General features: G+C 38.7%; 9 non-coding genes across 9 annotated transcripts; 1 reads left to right on the plus strand and 8 right to left on the minus strand.

The window, feature by feature from the left end:
• Window positions 1-1,865: 1,865 nt before the first annotated feature.
• Window positions 1,866-1,937, minus strand: Trnae-uuc. Its single transcript has one exon. It is a non-coding gene; the product is annotated as a tRNA-Glu (tRNA).
• Window positions 1,938-2,397: 460 nt separating this feature from the next.
• On the minus strand, window positions 2,398-2,469 carry Trnae-uuc. Its single transcript has one exon. It is a non-coding gene; the product is annotated as a tRNA-Glu (tRNA).
• A 1,945-nt stretch (window positions 2,470-4,414) lies between these two features.
• Trnae-uuc lies at window positions 4,415-4,486 on the minus strand. The gene has a single exon. It is a non-coding gene; the product is annotated as a tRNA-Glu (tRNA).
• A 3,794-nt stretch (window positions 4,487-8,280) lies between these two features.
• On the minus strand, window positions 8,281-8,352 carry Trnae-uuc. The gene has a single exon. It is a non-coding gene; the product is annotated as a tRNA-Glu (tRNA).
• A 3,497-nt stretch (window positions 8,353-11,849) lies between these two features.
• On the plus strand, window positions 11,850-11,921 carry Trnae-uuc. The gene has a single exon. It is a non-coding gene; the product is annotated as a tRNA-Glu (tRNA).
• A 2,664-nt stretch (window positions 11,922-14,585) lies between these two features.
• Window positions 14,586-14,657, minus strand: Trnae-uuc. The gene has a single exon. It is a non-coding gene; the product is annotated as a tRNA-Glu (tRNA).
• A 703-nt stretch (window positions 14,658-15,360) lies between these two features.
• On the minus strand, window positions 15,361-15,432 carry Trnae-uuc. Its single transcript has one exon. It is a non-coding gene; the product is annotated as a tRNA-Glu (tRNA).
• A 1,424-nt stretch (window positions 15,433-16,856) lies between these two features.
• Window positions 16,857-16,928, minus strand: Trnae-uuc. Its single transcript has one exon. It is a non-coding gene; the product is annotated as a tRNA-Glu (tRNA).
• Window positions 16,929-18,652: 1,724 nt separating this feature from the next.
• Trnae-uuc lies at window positions 18,653-18,724 on the minus strand. The gene has a single exon. It is a non-coding gene; the product is annotated as a tRNA-Glu (tRNA).
• Window positions 18,725-21,230: the final 2,506 nt, after the last annotated feature.

Here is a 21,230-nt window from a genome sequence, read left to right on the forward strand (position 1 = left end):
AATCTCACTGAATACTTCTAACAAAAATAAGAAATCAGGAGCTTTTAAAGTTTGTAAGAATCCAATTGCTGAATTTATGGTGGTATCATCCCATGCTTCAGGATTTTCAATGATGTGCTCAAAAAGGCTGATTATGAAATGATAATTTTCCTTTGTGGTAATAATAAGCCGTGAGGCTGTTGCCTTCGGAAATCTTTTTTTTAACAATGTTATCTAATGCATTAGCCCTTTTCGGTGTTGGTCTCCCACCGATATAATTAATTATTTTCCATCGAATTCTCCTTTCGAAAAACTATTTCTCAAAATATCGTTTATAACACACATTTCACTCATTTCGTAAAAGGCTGTTCTTATATACGAACACACGTGGAAGCGCCGGCGTAAATTGTAAGTCAATTTCAACAAAACAGAAAGATACAGAAAGTGGGTATCATGCGGTCAGCTCATAGCATGACATGCCACTGAGAGAAAGGGGAAGGGGGTACAAAATATTATGAACGACCTTTCCTCCTAGCATCTGTTTTATCAATTCACTAAGAGAGAAAGAGGAAGGAGGGACAAACTAAGAGACAGTGAGGGAGGTCATGCGGGTCTTCCCCCAGCATAGCCACTAAGAGAAAGAGGAAGGGGGTACAAATATTTCAAATGCCCTATCCCCTTAGCATGTCTTTTAAACAAGTTGCTAAGAGTGAGAGAGAGAGAGGAAGGAAGGACAAACTGAGACAGAGGGGGAGTGTCTAACTTGCTGGTCTTGTCAATGCATGACTTCTAAAAGCAGAAGTAGAGTCACTGAGAGAGAAGGGGAGAAAAATACAACTGGACGGATTTTCTTTGAAACAAAGTAACTATTTTATCTAATTTTCCGATCATATGGATAAAAAAATCACAGGGCATGCAACGCATACATTGCATACCTGAGAGTGCACGCCCCTGGCATACGTACATACATAGGATCTTCTCTGTCGGGCTGCATTTTCTGAAATTTTAAAACTAATTGAAAATTTTCAAATTTGGAATATTGATGAAATTTTCCACGCTGACTCTCAGGGACAAATTCAATTTTTCCAGAAATTAAAAAAAAAAAGAGTTACAGAGGTTTAAAGTTTGATAATTTTTACCCAATCAGAAAACAGGATATGGAAGATGTCATTTTGTGCGTGACTGCACATGTCAACATTACGGCAATAGCACGTGTTTTAATATCAAACTGTCAACGACTGAAGTATTAGTGGGATTCTGGTTTACGCACTCCATATAACTTCTCATGTTTTTTATTTTTTGAAATTTTCAGAAAATTTTTGCATATTTCTATTCTACACACGGAAATTCATACGATTATGCATCCACCACAAAAAAAAAAAAAATTGGTGCGTGATTTAAGGCCTACTTGCCTGTTATTTTTAGCACATCTCACGACCACCTCATACCTCCTTGTTTGTGTGTGTCTTTTGTTTCCCCACCACCACTTGACAACCGGCGTTTGTGTGTTTACGTCCCCTAGGTTAGCTATTTGGAATAAATGATCAATAGAATAAGTACCAGGCTAAAACAAAAAAAGAAATTAGTGCTAGAGGCGATTCGTTCGACTAATGTTCTTCAACGTGGGGCCCCAGCCTGACCGCATGTTGATAACTGAAACAAGCAAAATATAAAGGATAAAAATTTTTAAAAAGTCACTTGACCTGCTGGATACCGCACCCTAATTTCCCTCTAATCAAATCCGTTTTTAAAAAAACGAAAGAAATTCTAAATAAATTAGAAAAATTACTCCTTAATTTCATGAATTTCGATAAGCTACTTTCAAGAATGAATGTAAATGTATTTCCTACAGCATCTTTATAATAATAAAAAAAATGAAGTAAACGTTCCCATGCCGGGAATCGAACCCGGGCCGCCTGGGTGAAAGCCAGGAATCCTAACCACTAGACCACATGGGACTTCCGCATTCGTGGTTCACAACTGATGACTTCATCAAAAGTATTTCTCTTTCATCAGCAGTTGCCATTGTTGTTAGTTGCTGGTACATTATTTTTACTTATGAAGTTAGACATGTAGAATAAAGGGTCTTGCTTAGGAGTGAAAATAAAATTGTGAAACAGAGGTAAAATCACATTTGTCCTTGGGTTTACTTCACTTTCAAAGGAAAAGAAAAACCACTTTACTCGCCACAACTTTGGGCAGAATAGAGGTTTAAGCACCCCCATAAACCTTTTAATTTAAAAAAAATCACAAAACTTAAAAATTTGTGTTCTACACACGTAAATTCATCCGATTATGCAAATAAAATTTTTAAAAATATCTACATGCTAAAAACGACAGTTAAATCTCTCTTAAATCACACACCAGGGAGGGCATGAATTCGCATAAATAACTCATGTCTTTCTAAAAGAAAACACATTCCCATGCCGGGAATCGAACCCGGGCCGCCTGGGTGAAAGCCAGGAATCCTAACCACTAGACCACATGGGATTGCTGAATGGCTGACCTTCTAATATAGATATCTATTTCAGTTTTCTGATCGTTATATGTTTATGAAAAGTGTATCACTTTATCTGCAGTTGTCCTTGCTAGTACATTATCTTCAATTACGAATTCAAACATGTAGAATAAAAGTGTCTTCTCCAGAAACAAACACGAAAATGTACAACATATATAACGTCATAAACTATGAATAAATAATGAGGAGTGAATCTATCAAATTGTCTGAGATTATGCATTCATCTGTTTCGTATCTGACATTTTAATGTGCCTTAAAATAACAATAATCCTTTCTACTATAGGCACAAAAGCTGAAATTTTTATGGAGGTGACTTGTCGATTACATCGACCCCCGAGACAGATAAGAAGTAAAGTCAACCTCAGTGGAATTTGAACCATCCTCCGTGCTGACGATTCTGCTAGCTGAACCACCTTTAAAAATAATCATCCTTTCTACAATATGAACAAAGCCTGAAATTTTGAGGGATTAAATCGTCGGATCTTTTCTGTTTGGATCACACTTTTAAATTCCTTTCATTTTGCTTCAATTGATTTCAAATTTGGTGTATTGATGTAGTTTTGTATGCTAATTATGTAAATGAAATTCTTTTTCTTCCATGAATTAATAAATGAAAGTTGGCAAATTTTTGGAAATTTTAGCCAGTCGAAAGCCACAGACATATTGGTACCTGTTTCTGTAATAACAAGCCAAGGTATAGTCTACTAACTGAGAAAGAGTGCTAGCTGATCAGTGTTTTTCGGAGGAGTGTGTCGCAAGACCAGACATGTTACTCTTTATGCGGTGCCATGTCGGATCGTGATACACTGGAGGAATGCATACATCAGTCGATTCTTCCAGGAATTACAATTTTCAGTGACTTGTGTGGGGGGCAAGGAGAGTTATAACTTTCGACATAGAACGGTGGATCAGGGCTCTTAGTTTATTAACTCGAAAGATGGTTCTCACACGCAACAAGTAGAAAGCTCATGGTTCTCTGTAAAACGAAATAACAAACGATGCTGAGGCAGCCACCGTTCTATGGTTGACTCGTATCTCTGCGAGTTTATGTGACACATGAGGTACGAACATTGTAATTTGTTTGACAAACTCCTAGAGTGCATCGCAGACTTCCGTTTTTGAATTTTCGCTACAAAAGATGTATTAATTATCACTCTTTTACTTGTTTCAGTCATTTAGCTGTGGCCATGCTGGAGCACCGCCTTTAGTCGAGTAAATCGACCCCAGGACTTATTCTTTGTAAGCCTAGTACTTATTCTATCGGTCTGTTTTACCGAACCGCTAAGTTACGAAGACGTAAACACACCACCATCGGTTGTCAAGCGATTTTAGGGGCCAAACACTGTCAAATGACTGAAACAAAGTAAAAGAGTGAAGAGAGAGTAAAGATATGACAAACTGAAAGAGAGAACAACATTTTGATTAAGGTTAACCAGAGGAGAACGAGTAGAGTGGTGGCGCTGATGGAGTGGATGTCAAACTTAAATGAAATATGCTGTATTAAAAGGTCACTTTACTGTGAAAGCGGTCGTGAACCGAACCAGAGCTGCCTGGGAGACAGCTAACGGATCCTAACCATAAAGCACATGGGAACACTGAGTGCTGCATCCAATAGTTATGTCTTTATCAAACGTTTTCTTGATTAAGTGATAAAAAAAATATGGTATAATATTAAAAAAAAAAAAATAATTCGTAATAGGTTATAAAACGGTATAATAATTTTTCAAAAATTAATTCGTAATTTCTTCAAATAATCCTTTTTCTTTGTGTCACAATCACTACTAGGATTTTGTTTTCTATGTCCAAGAGGTAGATTTTAATTACTTAAGAAATTTACTTTTATAACGGCATGAATAAGTTAAATTCACGAATTACTTAAGATAAATTTAACATAATTTATTACAAAAAAAGAATGCGTTCCCATGCCGGGAATCGAACCCGGGCCGCCTGGGTGAAAGCCAGGAATCCTAACCACTAGACCACATGGGAGTGCTGCTTTGTATCTGCATTACATATACCTTTATCATAAGTAAGTCTTTTTATGTCAGTCGATGTCATTGCTGCTTGCTGCTTTTACGTTATCTTCGTTGATTAAGTGGGGCATTTCGCTTCCTCTCTCTCTCTCTCTCTCTCTCTCTCACTTCCTCTCTCTCTTGCCAATCCTCTCTCGCCTCACCGCTCTCTCACCTTCCCTCTCTCTCGCCTCCCCTGTCTTTTGCCTCCCCTCTCTCTTCCCTTCCCTCTCTCTCGCCTCTCCTCTCTCTTGCCTCCCGTCTCTTTCGCCTCCCTTCTCTCTCACTTCCTCTCTCTCTCGTTTCCCATCTCGCTTGCCTCTCCTCTCTCACGCCTCTCACGATGAAAATCTTAAGCGACTTTAAACTTATTAAATATTCGGATATCTCGATATCCTCCAAAGATTATAAATAAGATCCATGCACCTGGAATTAAGCAACACAAACCCAGAATAGAAAAGCAAGTAAAATACAAAATAAGAAACAAAAATAAAACAAAATAAAATAAAAACAACTTAATGTGTCCTCGTGGGTCTTCTTTCAGTTTTCGCCAACCAAATCCACATACATACATGCATACATACATACATACATACATACATACATACATACATACATACATACATACATACATACATAATAGCTGCTCCCTCGTTATCGAGTATGGCCTTTGCACGAAGCTTAACTGTTATTGGTGCTGTGATCGAATGTGAATTTTTAGCCCAGCTAAAGAACTACAATGTCTTGTACAGAATTGGCAGCTAAAACCTTTACCGGTAATAGCCGGCTGTAGTTGTAACTGGGCTTCATGTATTTTGCATGTCGTTTAGGACCACCTGCCGAATTACACTCTCTTCCACATGCCTGACAGATATGATTAGTATGGTGTGTTACACCACCACCAGTGGCCAGGTTGTCACTCATCTGCCTCGCTTTATGACTACGAAGATGACTCTTGAGTCCAGCTTTACTGAGGCAGGGTCTTGCACAGACACTGCATGTCAGCATTATAGGAAGACCCTTCCCATTTGGAAGTGTACCAGTGATGCCCTTCCTGACATCCCTCCTAACTTTCTCATGCGCAACTCGAGATTTCTCGAAAGTAGCTGTCCCCTCGTGCACAATCCTTCTCCACCTGCTACGATCAATAGCCATGCCCTCCCATGTGTCAGGAGAGATGCAAGCATCTCTTAAGGAAGCCTTCAGCAAGTCCTTATACCTCTTTTTTGGTTTATGTGGAGGTCGTTCTCCTTTAGCTAACTCTCCATAAAAGAGTTGTTTGACATCCTTGAATCCTTCATCCTAACCAGATGACCACTCCATCTGAACCTTTGCTTTAACACAAGGGCTTCTATACTTTCGCACCGAGAGCCTTCAAGATCACTGATGCGGTCCTCCCACTTAATGCCATAAATCCGTCTGAGACACATATGATGGAAACGTTCCAGTTGTTTAAGGTGGTATCGATATGTGACCCACGTCTCGCAAGCATAGAGAAGAGAAGGGAGCACACATGCCTTGTATACCTTTATCTTTGTCTTTCTGCATATGTCTCGCCGACTCCGGAGGCGCCTTTCTAGCCTTCCGAAAGCAACACTTGCTTTCCTAATTCTATATGAAATTTCATCATCCAAATTGCTATATCTATTAACAGTGCTTCACAGGTAGACAAACTGATTAACTACAACAAGTCGTTTATCATACACAGATATTTGGTAGACTATAGTGCTTACCAGGGGCAGGTTGATACATGACAAAAGTTTTCTTGAGATTGACTTTCAATCCTAAGGCAGTGCAAGCATCAGAGAATGCATTCAAAATATGTTGCATACCAATCCCTGTGTGTGCTACTAGCTCACAATCATCACATACATACATGCATGCATACATACATACATACATACATACATACATACATACATACATACATACATACATACATACTATTTTTTTTATATTTCATCCTAAGAATACATACATACATATATTCTCAAGTTCCAAATATGAATTTGTCTGTGTTAATTACATCTCAAAGATGGAGCCTTGTATCTTTGTTGGAAACCGGCTCCCTCCTCAATGGAAGGGTTATAATAATTAAAAAAATAGAAGAGACAAACGTACATACATACGTACAAAAAGGAGAATTGCTTCGCTGAACTATTGAGAAATTTGCAGTTACTCTGTCCAGATTACAAGCTCAGGTTTATACCTGTAATCATTGGGGCCCTGGCATATGTAGTACACTGCCTAAATTGCAATCTTGAGAAATTAGGCATCTGAAAACCACAAAGGAGAAAGATAATTCGAAGACTACAAATCCAATCAATCACTGGAACTGTAAAAATTTATTTGTAAAACTTTCCCGAAGTTTATCATTTTAATACATACGAGCATGTCTAGATATGCAACTATATGCATAAGAATACATACATAAAACAAAACATACAAATCTGCACATATACATACATACATACATACATACATACATACATACATACATACATACATACATACATACATACATACACACATGCATACACACATGCATACGCACTCCATATAACTTTTCATGTTTTTTAATTCTTGAATTTTTTTGAAATTTTCAAAAAATTTTTGCATATTTCTATTCTACACTCGGAAATTCATACGATTATGCATCCACCACAAAAAAAAAAATTGGTGCGTGATTTAAGGCCTACTTGACTCTTATTTTTAGCACATCTCACGACCACCTCATACCTCCTTGTTTGTTTGTGTCTTTTGTTACCCCACCACCGCTTGACAACCGGTGTTGGTAGGTTTACGTCCCCTGGGTTAGCTATTCGGTAGAATAAGTACCAGGCTAAAAAAAAAAAAGAAAATTAGTGCTAGGGGCGATTCGTTCGACTAACATTCTTCAACGTAGAGCCCCAGCCTGACCGCATGTTGATAACTGAAACAAGTAAAATATAAAGGATAAAAGATTAAAAACAGTCATTTGACCAGCCGGATACCGCATCCAAATTTCTCTCTAATCAAATCCGTTTTAAAAATGAAAGAAATTCTAAATAATTACTCCTTAATTTCATGAATTTCGATAAGCTACTTTCAAGAATGAAGGTAAATCTATTTCCTACCGCATCTTTATAATAATACCAATAAAATAGTGAATATTCCCATGCTGGGAATCGAACCGGGGCCGCCTGGGTGAAAGCCAGGAATCCTAACCACTAGACCACATGGGACTTCCGCATTCATGGTTCACCACTGATGTCTTCATCAAAAGTATTTCTCTTTCATCAGTAGTTGTCATTGTTGCTAGTACATTATTTTCATTTATGAAGTTAGACATGTAGAATAAAGAGTCTTGCTTAGGAGTGAAAATAAAATTGTGAAACATAGGTGAAGTCATAAAGTAGGAGTTAATTTTGAGAAATGTATGCACCTAGACCTAACTGGCAAACTCCATTTTGTGAGTTCACATTTGTCCTTGGGTTTACTTCACTTTCAAAGGGGAAAAAACCCCACTTTACACAACTTTGGGCAGAATTGAGGTTTAAGCGCCCCTATATAAACTCTCAAAAACCTTTTAATTTAAAATAAAATTCACAAAACTTAAAAATTTATGTTCTACACACGCGAAAATTCATACGATTATGCAAATAAAATTTTAAAGGATTTCAATGTGCTGAAAACGACAGTTAAATCTCCCTTAAATCACACACCGGGGAAAGCATGGATTCACATAAATTTTCTTGCTTAACTCATGTCTTTCTAAAATGAGAATGCACATTCCCATGCCGGGAATCGAACCCGAGCCGCCTGGGTGAAAGCCAGGAATCCTAACCACTAGACCACATGGGAGTGCTGAATGCCTAACCTTCTAATATAGATATCTATTTGGTTTTCTGATCGTTATATCTTTATGAAAAGTGTATCACTTTTAACTGCAGTTGTCGTTGCTGTGACATTATCTTCAATTACGAATTCAAACAAGTAGAATAAAAGTGTCTTCTCTAGAAACAAACAGGAAAACGTACAGCATGTATAACGTCATAAACTATGAATAAATAATGAGGAGTGAATCTATCAAATTGTCTGAGATTATGCATTCATCTGTTTCGTATCTGACATTTTAATGTGCCTTAAAATAACAATAATCCTTTCTACTATAGGCACAAAAGCCTACATCGACCCCGAGACGGATAAGAAGTAAAGTCAACATCAGTGGAATTTGAACCATCCTCCGTGCTGACGATTCTGCTAGCTGAACCACCTTTAAAAATAATCATTCTTTCTACAATATGAACAAAGCCTGAAATTTTGAGGGATTAAATCGTCGGATCTTTTCTGTTTGGATCACACTTTTAAATTCCTTTCATTTTGCTTCAATTGATTTCAAATTTGGTGTATTGGTGTAGTTTTGTATGCTAATTATGTAAATGAAATTCATTTTCCCCCATGAATTAATAAATGAAAGTTGGCAAATTTTAGGAAATTTTAGCCAATCGAAAGCCACAGACATATTAGTACCTGCTTCTATAACAGCCAAGGTATAGTCTGCTAACCGGGGAAGGGTGCTACCTGATCAGTGGATGTTCGGGGGAGTGTGTCGCGAGACCAGACATGATTTTACTTTATGTGGTGCCATGTCGGATCGCGATACACTGGAGGAATGCATATATCAGTTGATTCTTCCAAGAATTACAATTTTCAGTGACTTGGGGGGGGGGGGCAAGGAGAGTTATAACTTTCGACATAGAACAGTGGACTACAGCGCTGAGTTTATTAACTCGAAAGATGGTTCCCACACATGGTTCTCTGTAAAACGAAGTAACAAACGATGCAGTCGTATATCTTTGCGAGTTTATGTGACGCATGAGGTACGAAAATTGTAATTTGTTTGACAAACTCCTAGAGTGCATCGCACTTTCGTTTTTGAATTTTTCTCTATAAAAATATGTATTAACTATTTATATGAACTAAACTACTCTTTCCCTCTTTTACTTGTTTCAGTCATTTGACTGTGGCCATGCTGGAGCACCGCCTTTTGTCGAGCAAATCGACGCCAGGACTTATTCTTTGTAAGCCTAGTACTTATTCTATCGGTCTCTTTTGCAGAACCGCTAAGTTACGGGGACGTAAACACACCAGCATCGGTTGTCAAGCGATGTTGGGGGGAGGGGGACAAACACAGACACACAGACATATACACACACACAAATATACATACACACACACACACATATATATATACGACAGGCTTCTTTCAGTTTCCGTCTACCAAATCCACTCACAAGGCTTTAGTCGGCCCGAGGCTATAGTAGAAGACACTTGCCCAAGGTGTCACGCAGTGGGAATGAACCCGGAACCATGAGGTTGGTAAACAAGCTACTTACTACGCAGATACTCCTGCTTTGTTTTTGTAATTTAACGTTCCGCTTGTTTTCTTCGTAATTTATCATTTATTTTTTTTCTTTTTCAATTTTCCGAAAAAAAAATTCATTGAAGATTTTTCTTTTTTTTTATTTATACTATTTACATCCCTGTTCCAACATTTCTCATGACTTTATTCATAAAAACTTATCAAAACTTCCGTCGTTGAATGTATTATCATCATGCACAAAATGTCAGCTTGTAAATCTTGTTTTCTGATTGGACAAAAATAAACAAACTCTAAACCTCTATAATATAAAGTATAGAAGCCATCTTATCATGGCTAACCACATTGGGGAGGGGGTGTTACTGTAGCTTTATAGCTCCAAGAGATCTTCGTCTCTAGCTGGCTTTAGACACAATATCTGTGTCCTTGGAGTATTTGCAAAGGGAGGCCACAGATATTGTGTCTAAAGCCATCTAGAGACGAAGATCTCTTGGGGTTATAAAGCTACAATAACGCCCCCCTCCCCAATGTGGTTAGCCATGATAAGATGGCTTCTATACTTTACATTATCGAGCGATTACTGTTTCAATCTCATTCTGAGATTTAATTATGCAAACCTCTATATTTTTCGAAAATTTTTCTGGAACAAGAGAATAACATCAGCTAAATCGTAAAAAATTATATCAATATAACACATTTGAAAATTTTTCCATAACTAAAAATTTCAAAAACTGTGAGCGAAACAGAAAAGATCCACTTGTTTTTCTATTCTGTGTTTGTTTTGTTCATTTCAAGATGATAACCTTTAGAGGAAATAGAAAAGTCCGAGTGTTTAATAAATTTACCGCTGTTTGAGATTTTAGAAAGAGAGGGGGGAGGGAGAGAGAGATCGAGACACAGAGAGACAGAGACAGACAAAGAGCTTTTGCTTTTTCTTTTACTCTTTTATTCTTTTACTTGTTTCAGTCATTTGAGTGCGGCCATGCTGGAGCACCACCTTTAGTCGAGCAAATCGACCCCAGGACTTATTTTTTGTAAGCCTAGTACTTATTCTATCGGTTTAATTTTGCCGAACCGCTAAGTTACGGGGACGTAAACACACCAGCATCGGTTGTCAAGCGATGTTGGGGGAGGTCAAACACAGACACACACACTTACACACACATACGCACGCACGGGCTTCTTTTAGTTTCCGTCTACCAAATCCACTCGCAAGGCTTTGGTCGGCTCGAGGCTATAGTAGAAGACATTTGCCCAAGGTGCCACGCTGTGGGACTGAATCCGAAACCATGTGGTTGGTCAAAATTTCTTTTCATATTCTATATGCTCTATATGCAAACAAGGCAGGTCTGGTCTCTCACACTTACCCTACAATGCCATTCTAAAACTAAACACTCACAGCATCGAAATTGTGAAAGTCACAAGATAATGCAGGATTAATTTAAAACAACATGAATAAATAAGGTAAAGTAATCTGAACGTTGGATCGAATCTTCATTATTTACTGATTGTTTATGGCTTTAGGCATTCTTTCGGTATAACTCGACAAAATCAAAACACTTCACTTCGAGTATTTCCGTGGAAGCAAATGATAGTTCGATTCTGTTTTCTGCTTGGAAATTGCGGATTTTACATACACACATGAAACAGGTAAAACAAAATATGCAAGGCTTTTTTTCTTCAAGTTTAAAATGAGACATTGCTGGCATAATTTCGTTATATCTGTACTCCACAACCCACGGAAATACTCGAAGTGGAATGTTTTGATTTGGTCGAGTTATATCGAAAGAATGCCTGGCTTTAAATATGTTCCATAATTATAGTTATGCTACTGAACCACACACTTTACACTAACTGCTTCTCTAAGTACTTCTCTGGGCGAATGACTATCATGTAACAGCAGTCAGCGAAACAAGGTCACCGATGAAAGAAATACATTTATGATAAAGTTATAACTATTACACCACGAAAGCAGCACTCCCATGTGGTCTAGTGGTTAGGATTCCTGGCTTTCACCCAGGCGGCCCGGGTTCGATTCCCGGCATGGGAACGCTATGTTTTTGGTTCTTTTTTTTTATTTTTTAAAGTAAAATTCGAAGTCTTTTAATAGATATATTTTCAGCGCTTTCATGCACGACTTTTTTTAATATATATATTTTTATATGTACAGTTCCTACATTCGCTTCTGTTCTTGGGAATCGTACAGGCGCAGGTGTGGATGTGTGGTAAGAAGCTTGCTTCCCAACCACATGGTTCCGGGTTCAGTCTCACTGCGTGGCACCTTGGGCAAGTGTCTTCTCCTATAGCCTTACACCGACAAAAGCCTTGGGAGTAGATTTGCTAAATGGAAACTGAAAGAAGCCTGTCGTATATATATATGTATATATGTATCTATATATTTATGTGTGTGTTTGTGTGTTTTTCCCGCCGCCATTGCTTGACAACCTATACCGAGTGTTTGTGCCCCCGTAACTTAGCGGTTTGGCAAAAGGGTCCGATAGATTAAGTACTAAGCTTAAGAAAATAAGTCCTGGGATCGATTTGTTCGACTAAAACACTTCAAGGCGGTGCTCCAGAATGGCCGCAGTCAAATGACTGAAACTAGTAAAAGACTAAAAGAAAAATGAATGGGTTTCTATATTTTTGTTACTTGCTTTCTGGCCGCCGATTAAAGCAAACCTCCGATCAAAGGCGTTCCAGCCATGACCATCCAGTACTTTTTCATATTATGGGCTACTTTTTCCAACTTGTGCAGCCATTTTTAAGACGGTATAGTTTGATTTGAAGGGTATTTAGCTGCTGTTACTAGCCAGACAAGTGACCTCATTGTGACATCGATGCGCAACCCTAGAGCAACACTGTGGCCATTCCATCCTTTTAGGGATATATAATACTTCGTGGACCAAATGTGTCCCATCTTTTCCAAAGGAGTTAGGGTATCATCAATGGTGTTGTGTGGGGTCTGCGGGGAAGGGAGCATGCGGACTACACAGGGTGGGCTCTTTAGAAGTAGGGTATACATATTTTGAAAGAGGGCGACCAATTTTGCTTCCGCACAAGGCAGCCAAGACCCACGCTATGCCTGCTCGTTGCATATCATACATACATGCATATATGTATTGGGTTCTATATATATATATATAATATATATATATATATATATATATATCACCGTGATCACCGTGACCGACCAGGCTATCAGATGTTACTACATATCGCTGGTCACAATGCGCTTCACATTGTTTTAGCCTTCAAATGACGCCACCCCGCTGGCTAAACGAGCAGGCCAACAGAAGATAATAATAATAATAATAATAATAATAATAATAATAATAATAATAATAATAATAATAATAATAATTTCATTTATTTGCCATCAGGGTGAATGATGAGGGGGACAATACAGAGACAGACACAAAGTTTGAGGATTTACATATAATGAAATATGATAAAATTATTAAATAAGTAAAAAAAAGTAAGTATACACGGTATCCGATGAGAATGAAGGGAAATACACACAGTATGCAAAGGTTAAAAAAATACAGGGATGACAGAGACGTGGCTCTTCTGAGACAAGATGACCTCTTAGGATAATCGAAGAACCCCACTGTTCAAGAATTCCTTGAACACCAAGAGCAAATGCCCTCTCCAGTTCTCTTTCTCTGACTCACAGGTCTACACTTAGAGAGGTACCATCCACTCACGTAATTTTCAAAACTCACACTCATCTTTCAATAAACCCACTCGAGGATAGCACTTCCCTCTCCACCCTCAATTTTCTTTGCAAGTAAAACTTTAAGAAGTCAATGTAGGAAATGTATGTGCCCTCATGCCTTTCAGTCTTGACCACCAAACAACCTCTTTCGTCACCCCGAGAACGTCGTCGCACTTCCCCGTCACTAATCGTCTATAAATTTCTAAAGCGGAACATCTACCGATCCCATTAGCCGACTGGTAGAGCACCTGACGACGTTCTAGGTGCCTGGTGCCCAGTCTCGGTCTTTTTTCACCCAGGATTTTAGCTCCGTCAAGGAGCTATGGAAAGAAGAATCTCGCAAACAGTGCCCACACACGCTCACCACCCAGAAATCGTTGCAGGTGGCGTAATCTGAGAGCGTGTCCGCGCATTAGGAGCTACGGCCTCTAATTTTGGCTAAAGGCCAGCAATTTTAGGGGGAGGGGGTTGGTCAATTATATATACCCTAATATTTAAGAATCGAGAAGATTAACATCTTGTTAATTGTTTTCTAATACATACCTGTTATGTAAGAAATAAAAGATATGACAAACTGAGAAAGAGAACAATGGTTTGATTAAGGTTAATCGAAGGAGAACGAATAGACTGGTGGCGTTGATGGAGATGATATCAAACTTAAATGAAGAATATTACATTAAAAGGTCACTTTACTGTAGAAGTAACCGCGAATCGAACCCAAGCTTCCAGATCGTAATGATAACCACAAAAATCATACGTGAACAATGAGTGTTGCATGCAATAGTCATGGCTTTATCAAAGATATGTGACTAAGTGATACAAAATTATCTGTTTAAAAGTTAATTCATAATATCTGAAAATTAACTCCTTCTCTTTGAGAGTCACAATCACCACTAGAAAGAATCTTACTTTTCTTGTAGCACGAGCTTTAAGTTAAATCCAACAAATTTGTTAGGCTATTATATTTAAGTAAGGAAATAAAAAGAAAAACGATAAGCGTTCCCATGCCGGGAATCGAACCCGGGCCGCCTGGGTGAAAGCCAGGAATCCTAACCACTAGACCACATGGGATTGCTGTTTACGCCCTGTCATAGTTATACATTTATCAAAACTATATATCTTTCAATGATCGTTGATATTGTTGCCGACTGTTGTTATATAAGGAATAAAAGATATGACAAACAAAGAGAGAGAGGGAGAGAGAGAGAGAGAGAGAGAAGAGAGAGAGAGAGAGTGAGATAACTATATTTTGGTTAAAGGAGAACGAATAGACTAGTGGTGCTGATAGAGTGGATGTGAAACTTAAAAGAAATATCTTGTATTAAAAGGTCACTTTACTGCGGAAAGCGCCGTGAACCGAACCCGAGATGTCTGAGAGACATCTTACGAATCATAACCTCATGGTGACACTAAGTGCTGCATCAACCGAACCCGGGATGCCTGAGAGACATCTAACGAGTCATAACCACATGAGAACATTAAGTGCTGCAACCAGTTGTTATGTCTTTATCAAACATTTACTCGAATAAGTAATAAAAAGACACGGTAGAAATAATTTTTTTTAATCAATTCGTAATTTCTTCAAATTCTCTCTCACTTTGTGTCACAATCAGCGCTAGGATTTCATTTTCTGACCCAAGATGTTGAGCTTTTATTTATCTAACAATTTTACTTTTATTGTAGTGTTAACTTAGGAAAATAAGTTCAATCACGAATCGATTCAAATAATTTTTCTTAGCCATTTTATTCAAGTGAGGAAAAATAAAAATAAGCGTTCCCATGCCGGGAATCGAACCCGGGCCGCCTGGGTGAAAGCCAGGAATCCTAACCACTAGACCACATGGGATTGCTAGTTGCAACACTTCATAGTTATACCTTTATCAAATGTATATCTTTCTGCTCGGTATTTGTCATGACTGCTGATTGTTGTGATATTCATTGTCGAATGTGTGGTTCAGTAGCATATTTTAAAGTGTGGAAGCACATGGCATAGTGGTTAGAGCAGCGAACTCGCGGTCGAGGGATCACGAGTTCGAATCTCAGACCGGGCGTTGTGTGTGTTTATGAGCAAAATCACCTAAGCTCCATGCGGCTCCACCAGAAGGTAGTGGCAAACTTCTGCTGACTCTTTCGCCACAACTTTCTCTTACTCTTTCCTCCTGTGCTGTAAGTACTAGGCTTACAAAGAATAAGTCCTGGGATCGATTTGCTCGGCCAAAGGCGGTATTCCAGCATGGCCGCTGTCAAATGGCTGAAACAAGTAAAAGAAAAAAAAAAGAAAACTAAATATAAGGCCGTAAGCAGTGTGTCACAATTCATGCATGAATGGAAATAATCTGCAACTAAAATAGTTATTGAGAAAGAGAAATACATTGCTTAGATACATGGTGTCTAGTGTTTAGGATTTCTGGCTTTCAACCAGATATACTGAGTTCGATTCCAGGCATGAGAATATGATGCATCTTTTTTTTTTTTGTTCGTCCATTCAAACTGAAAGCTCCGAAATATCTCGTCTGTCCTGCTTTTAATTTGTGTTAGATATAGTTCTGTACCCTACCTATAAACTCCTGGATATGTTCAGCATTCTGGCCACTAACATAAGTAGGGGTATTTGGGCAGAGACTGTACGGGATCAGTGATGTCGGAGGTGCAGAGGCTACAGTAGAATCAGCAGAAAAGACAGCATGAAGAGATAGTACTTCTGTGGCGTAGAGGATGAAATATGAGTAGAGTTCTTCTCAACGCCCATCGGTCAGGCGGTGTCATTTGGGGTAAGTTCTATAATGACTGTGTGTACAGCAGCAGCAGCAGCAGCAGCCGTTGAAGAATTTGGACCTGGAGATCTCCGTTTCCAGCGACTTCGAGGGTCACCTCCCAGTGGTGTCGGGCGTCAACGAAGAGCCCTCGACTACAACAAGATGACCAAAGTTTTTTTTTCCAAGGTCTGGGGTCTCCCGCCCCTAAGCCCTAGACCATTACCTAAACACCCTTACCCGTCTTGTTGCTTAACAACAACAACAACAACAGCAGCAGCAGCAGCAACATTCCACTTGTGAAAGCTGTTCACCATTTTGGGTGGGGTTTTCTGGAGCCTACGGAAGAGAATCTGCATTGTCATTTGACCTACTGTATACTGCACCTAAATTTTCCTCTAGTCAAACCTGGCCGTTTTAAAAATGAAAGGAATGGATAATGTAGTCCAAATTAAGTCTAAAAAATAACTTCTTAACACATTTCCGAATCCATTTTTATGATTTACAAAAATACACTTTCCCACGCCGGGAATCGAACCCGGGCCGCCTGGGTGAAAGCCAGGAATCCTAACCACTAGACCACATGGGACAGATGATTCTCATTTTCACTAATTATGTCTTCATCAAAAGTATATATTTTTCATCAACGATTGTCATTGTTGCGAGTTGCTGTTACATTATTTTCATTTATGAAGTTAGGCATGTAGAATAAAGGGTCTTGCTTAGAAGGGAAAACAAAACTGTGAAACTTAGCTGAAGTCATAAACTACGAGTTAATGTTGAGAAATTGATTGGATAAAAACAAAAGAAATGTCTGAAATACTTTTGCCATTCAAGCGTTCCGAATCCGATAAATTATAATATCTACAGTGAAATAAATAAGAAATCCAGTCAACAAAAGTCTGTCTGTCTGACAGTTTGTTTGTTTGTATTTCTCTCTCTCCCCCTCTCTCCCCCTCTCTCTTTCACGACGAAAATCTCAAGCAAATATAAACTTATTAAATATTCACATTTCTCTATATCCTCCATAGATTATAAATAAAATCCGTGCGTCTGGAAATAAGCAACGCTAACACAAAATAGAAAAGCATGTTAAGTAGAAGATGAAAAAACAAAACAAAACAAAAGACAGCTCTTCCCCACCCACCAAAAACAACTTAATGTGTCTCCATGGCTCCATCTTGTGTGGACTGATTCATGGCCGGGATAAGACCCAAATAGGTCCTAAGCACTTAAAAGGATTCTAGAGTCATTATATATATGTAATTCAAAATATAAGCGATAATAAATTATGAAATATATTTTCATTTTTAAAAATGAAACAAAACTGATGAATTTTTTGTGGGAGTGGCTAGTCAATTACATCGACCCCGAAATGATGAAAGACAAAATCGATCCCGAAGGAATTTGAACCCCGAATGTGTAGACGGACGAAATGTTAGAAAGCATTTGTCCGGCGAGTTGACGATTCTAACAGCTCCCGCCTTTAAAATAATAATCTTCTCTACTATAGGAACAAGGTCTGAAATTTTGTTGGGGTAGGACAGTCAATTACATCGACCCCTGTGATCGACTGATACTTCTTTCATCGACCCCGAAAGGATAAAAGGTAAAGTCGACCTCAGTGCCATTTGAACTCAGAATATAAAAACATGAAATACTGCAAAGCATTTTGTCAGAAGAACTGACGATTCTGCTAGCTATCCGCCTTTAATATAATAATACGAATCTCTAAATTTGGCCCAAGGCCGGCGATTTTAAGGGGTGGGGTTATCAATTACATCGGTCCTAGTATTTGAGAATCCGGAACAAACTTTTTAATAATTTCCTAATACATACCTGCTATATAAGTAATAAGATATGACAAATTAAGAGAGAGGGGGAAAACAATATTTTGATTAAGAGTAATCAACGGTGAACGAGTAGACTGGTGGCGAATGCTGCATTAAAATACAGTTTTCTGCGGAAATTGCCGAAACCGAACACGGGATCTAACGAATCATAAATCCATGTTGGAAGCAGCAGCTATGTCTCTATCAAACTTTCTCTTGAATAAGTGATAAAAAGTGGTCGTGTAATAATTTTTTAAAGTTAATTCGTAATTACTTGAAATAATCTCTTTTTCTTTGTGTCACAATCACCGCTAGGATTTCGTTTTCTTCGTCCAAATGGTAAATTTTAATTATTTAAGAATTTTACCTTTAATGTCGCATGAACTTAGGCAAATAAGTTACATTCACGAAGTGATTTAAACAAATTTCTTACGCCATTTTATTTAAATGAATATAAATAAATAAATAAAAATAATAAGCGTTCCCATGCAGGGAATCGAACCCGGGCCGCCTGGGTGAAAGCCAGGAATCCTAACCACTAGACCACATGGGAGTGCTGGCTGTTAGTTCTAGTTCTCATAGTTATAGTTTCATCGGTATTTGTCACTGTTGCTGCCTGATGTTACGCGATGTTCATTCATTGAGGTTTTTAGAGTAAAGTGTGTGATTCAGTAGCAAAACTATAATTATGCAACATATCTAAAGTCACAAACAACCAGTAAATGTTGAGGATGGCATCCATCAAAGAGTCTGGAATTCCTAACCTCTTCATCAGTTCCGAATTTGACATTGTATTCACTTTAAACTGAAACCTCTCTCTCTGTCTGTCTGTCTGTCTCTCTCGTTTTGTCTCTTTCATCCTCTCTCTCCCTCCTTCGCTTTCCCCCCTGTCCCTCTCTCGCGATGAAAATAAACTTATTGAAGTCTTTTGTTCTTTCATTTGTTTCAGTCATTTGACTGCAGCCATGCTGGAGCACCACCTTTAGTCAAACAAATCTCAACCTCAGGACTTATTCTTTGTAAGCCTAGTACTTATTCTATAGGTCTCTTTTGCCGAACCGCTAAGTTACAGAGGCGTAAACACACCCGCATGGGTTGTCAAACGATGTTGGGGAACAAACACACAAACACACACGCACACACAAATATATATACGACAGGCTTCTTTCAGTTTCCGTCTACCAAGTCCACTCACAAGGCTTTGGTCGGCCCGAGGCTATAGTAGAAGACACTTGCCCAAGGTGTCACGCAGTGGGACTGAACCCGTAACCATGTGGTTCGTAAGCAAGCTACTGGCTCCCCACCACCAAAAACAAAACTTAATGTGTCCACATGGCTCCATCTTGTGTGAACCTGAAATCCTAATTCAGGGTCGGGATAAGACCCAAATAGGCCCTAAACACTTAAAGGTTTCTGGAGCCATTATATATATATGTAATTCAAAATATAAAAAATAATAAATCATTAAATGTATTTTTATTTTCCAAAACGAATGAAGACTGACATATCTTTTGTTGGGTGGCTAGTCGATTACATCGACTCCGAAACAAGGAACAGCAAAGTCGGCCTCAACGGAATTAGAACCTAGAACGTATAGACGGACGAAACGCTACAAAGCAATTTTGTTCGGCATGCTGACGATTTGGCCATCTCACCGTCATTTAAAATGCTAATAATCTTTTCCATCTATAGGCACATGTCTGAAATTTTGGCTAGAGGGAGAGTCAACGACATCGACCCCAGTAATCAACTGGAAATCATTTTATTGACTCCGATGGAATTTGAACCCAGGACGTGTGGACGGAATGTTGAATCCAGAACATAAAAATAGACGAAATGCTGCAAAGGATTTTGTCCGGAGTGTTGACGATTCTTTTCTACTTTAGGCACAAGGCCCGAAATTTTGGGGGAGGGGGCAAAAGGAAAAACAAATCCGCGAGCGAGCGCGGAAGGCACGTGAGACCTCACTACGCAACTGGTACTTAATTTATCGACCTCGAAAGAATGAAAGGCAAATTCGACCTCGGAGGAATTTGAACTCAGAACGTAACGGCAGACAAAATACCTATTTCTTTACTACCCTCAGGGGGCTAAACACAGAGAGGACAAACAAGGAAAGACAAACGGATTAAGTCGATTAGATCGACCCCAGTGCGTAACTGGTACTTAATTTATCGACCCCGAAAGGATAAAAGGCAAATTCGACCTCGGCGGAATTTGAACTCAGAACGTAGCGGCAGACGAAATACCGCTAAGCATTTCGCCCGGCGTGCTAACGTTTCTGCCAGCTCACCGCCTTTTAAAAACATATTCTTTCTGCTCTAGGCACAAGGCCCAATATTCCGGAGGAGGAGGGCCAGTCGATCAGATCGACCTCAGTATGCAACTGGTACTTAATTTATCGACTTAATTTATCAATTTAATTTATCGATTTAAGAGATCAAAAGGTTGCGCTGGTGTGTGATAGTCAGGTTTTTCTCTAGGCTGCCGAAACCTCAGGCTACAAAGAACCATATCGTGGTCTGAGAGAAGAGTATTCTCCACTGTAGTATCATGGATAGTGTTTGTATGGTTACTTAACTCTAAGTCCAGGGCGTTTTTGGAGCACGAGTTGAGACAGGAAGAATTCGTCTATGAATTTGAACAATGATTCCACTGCTGCTTTCTCCGGGTGTTGAAATGCACACACCTGTTTCCAGTGTATGTGTAGTCCAGTCAATACACGGGATACTGAAATCACCCATCATTAAAATGCTGGCAATTCATTGGTTAAAATTCGAAGAATTAAACTACGTTAAACTTACAAATTACAATTTTCTCAAGAAAGCCAAGTGAAAATAATGTTTTCTTTTGACACATTCTACCAGTATACGAAGTTTCAAATTGTTTAGTTAACTAGAAATTGTGTTGAATTCCGTCCATCAAAAGGAAAAGATCCAGAAGCCAGGTCTGACCAGTTACAAAAAGTTAAATATTAAATATCTTGGCCTGCTAAGGAAAATAAGTTAAATTCACGAATTATTTAAAACAATTTCTTTGGCCATTTTATTTCAGTAAAG

Source organism: Octopus sinensis, linkage group LG9 (assembly GCF_006345805.1).
Source record: "Octopus sinensis linkage group LG9, ASM634580v1, whole genome shotgun sequence".
NCBI lineage: Eukaryota > Metazoa > Mollusca > Cephalopoda > Octopoda > Octopodidae > Octopus > Octopus sinensis.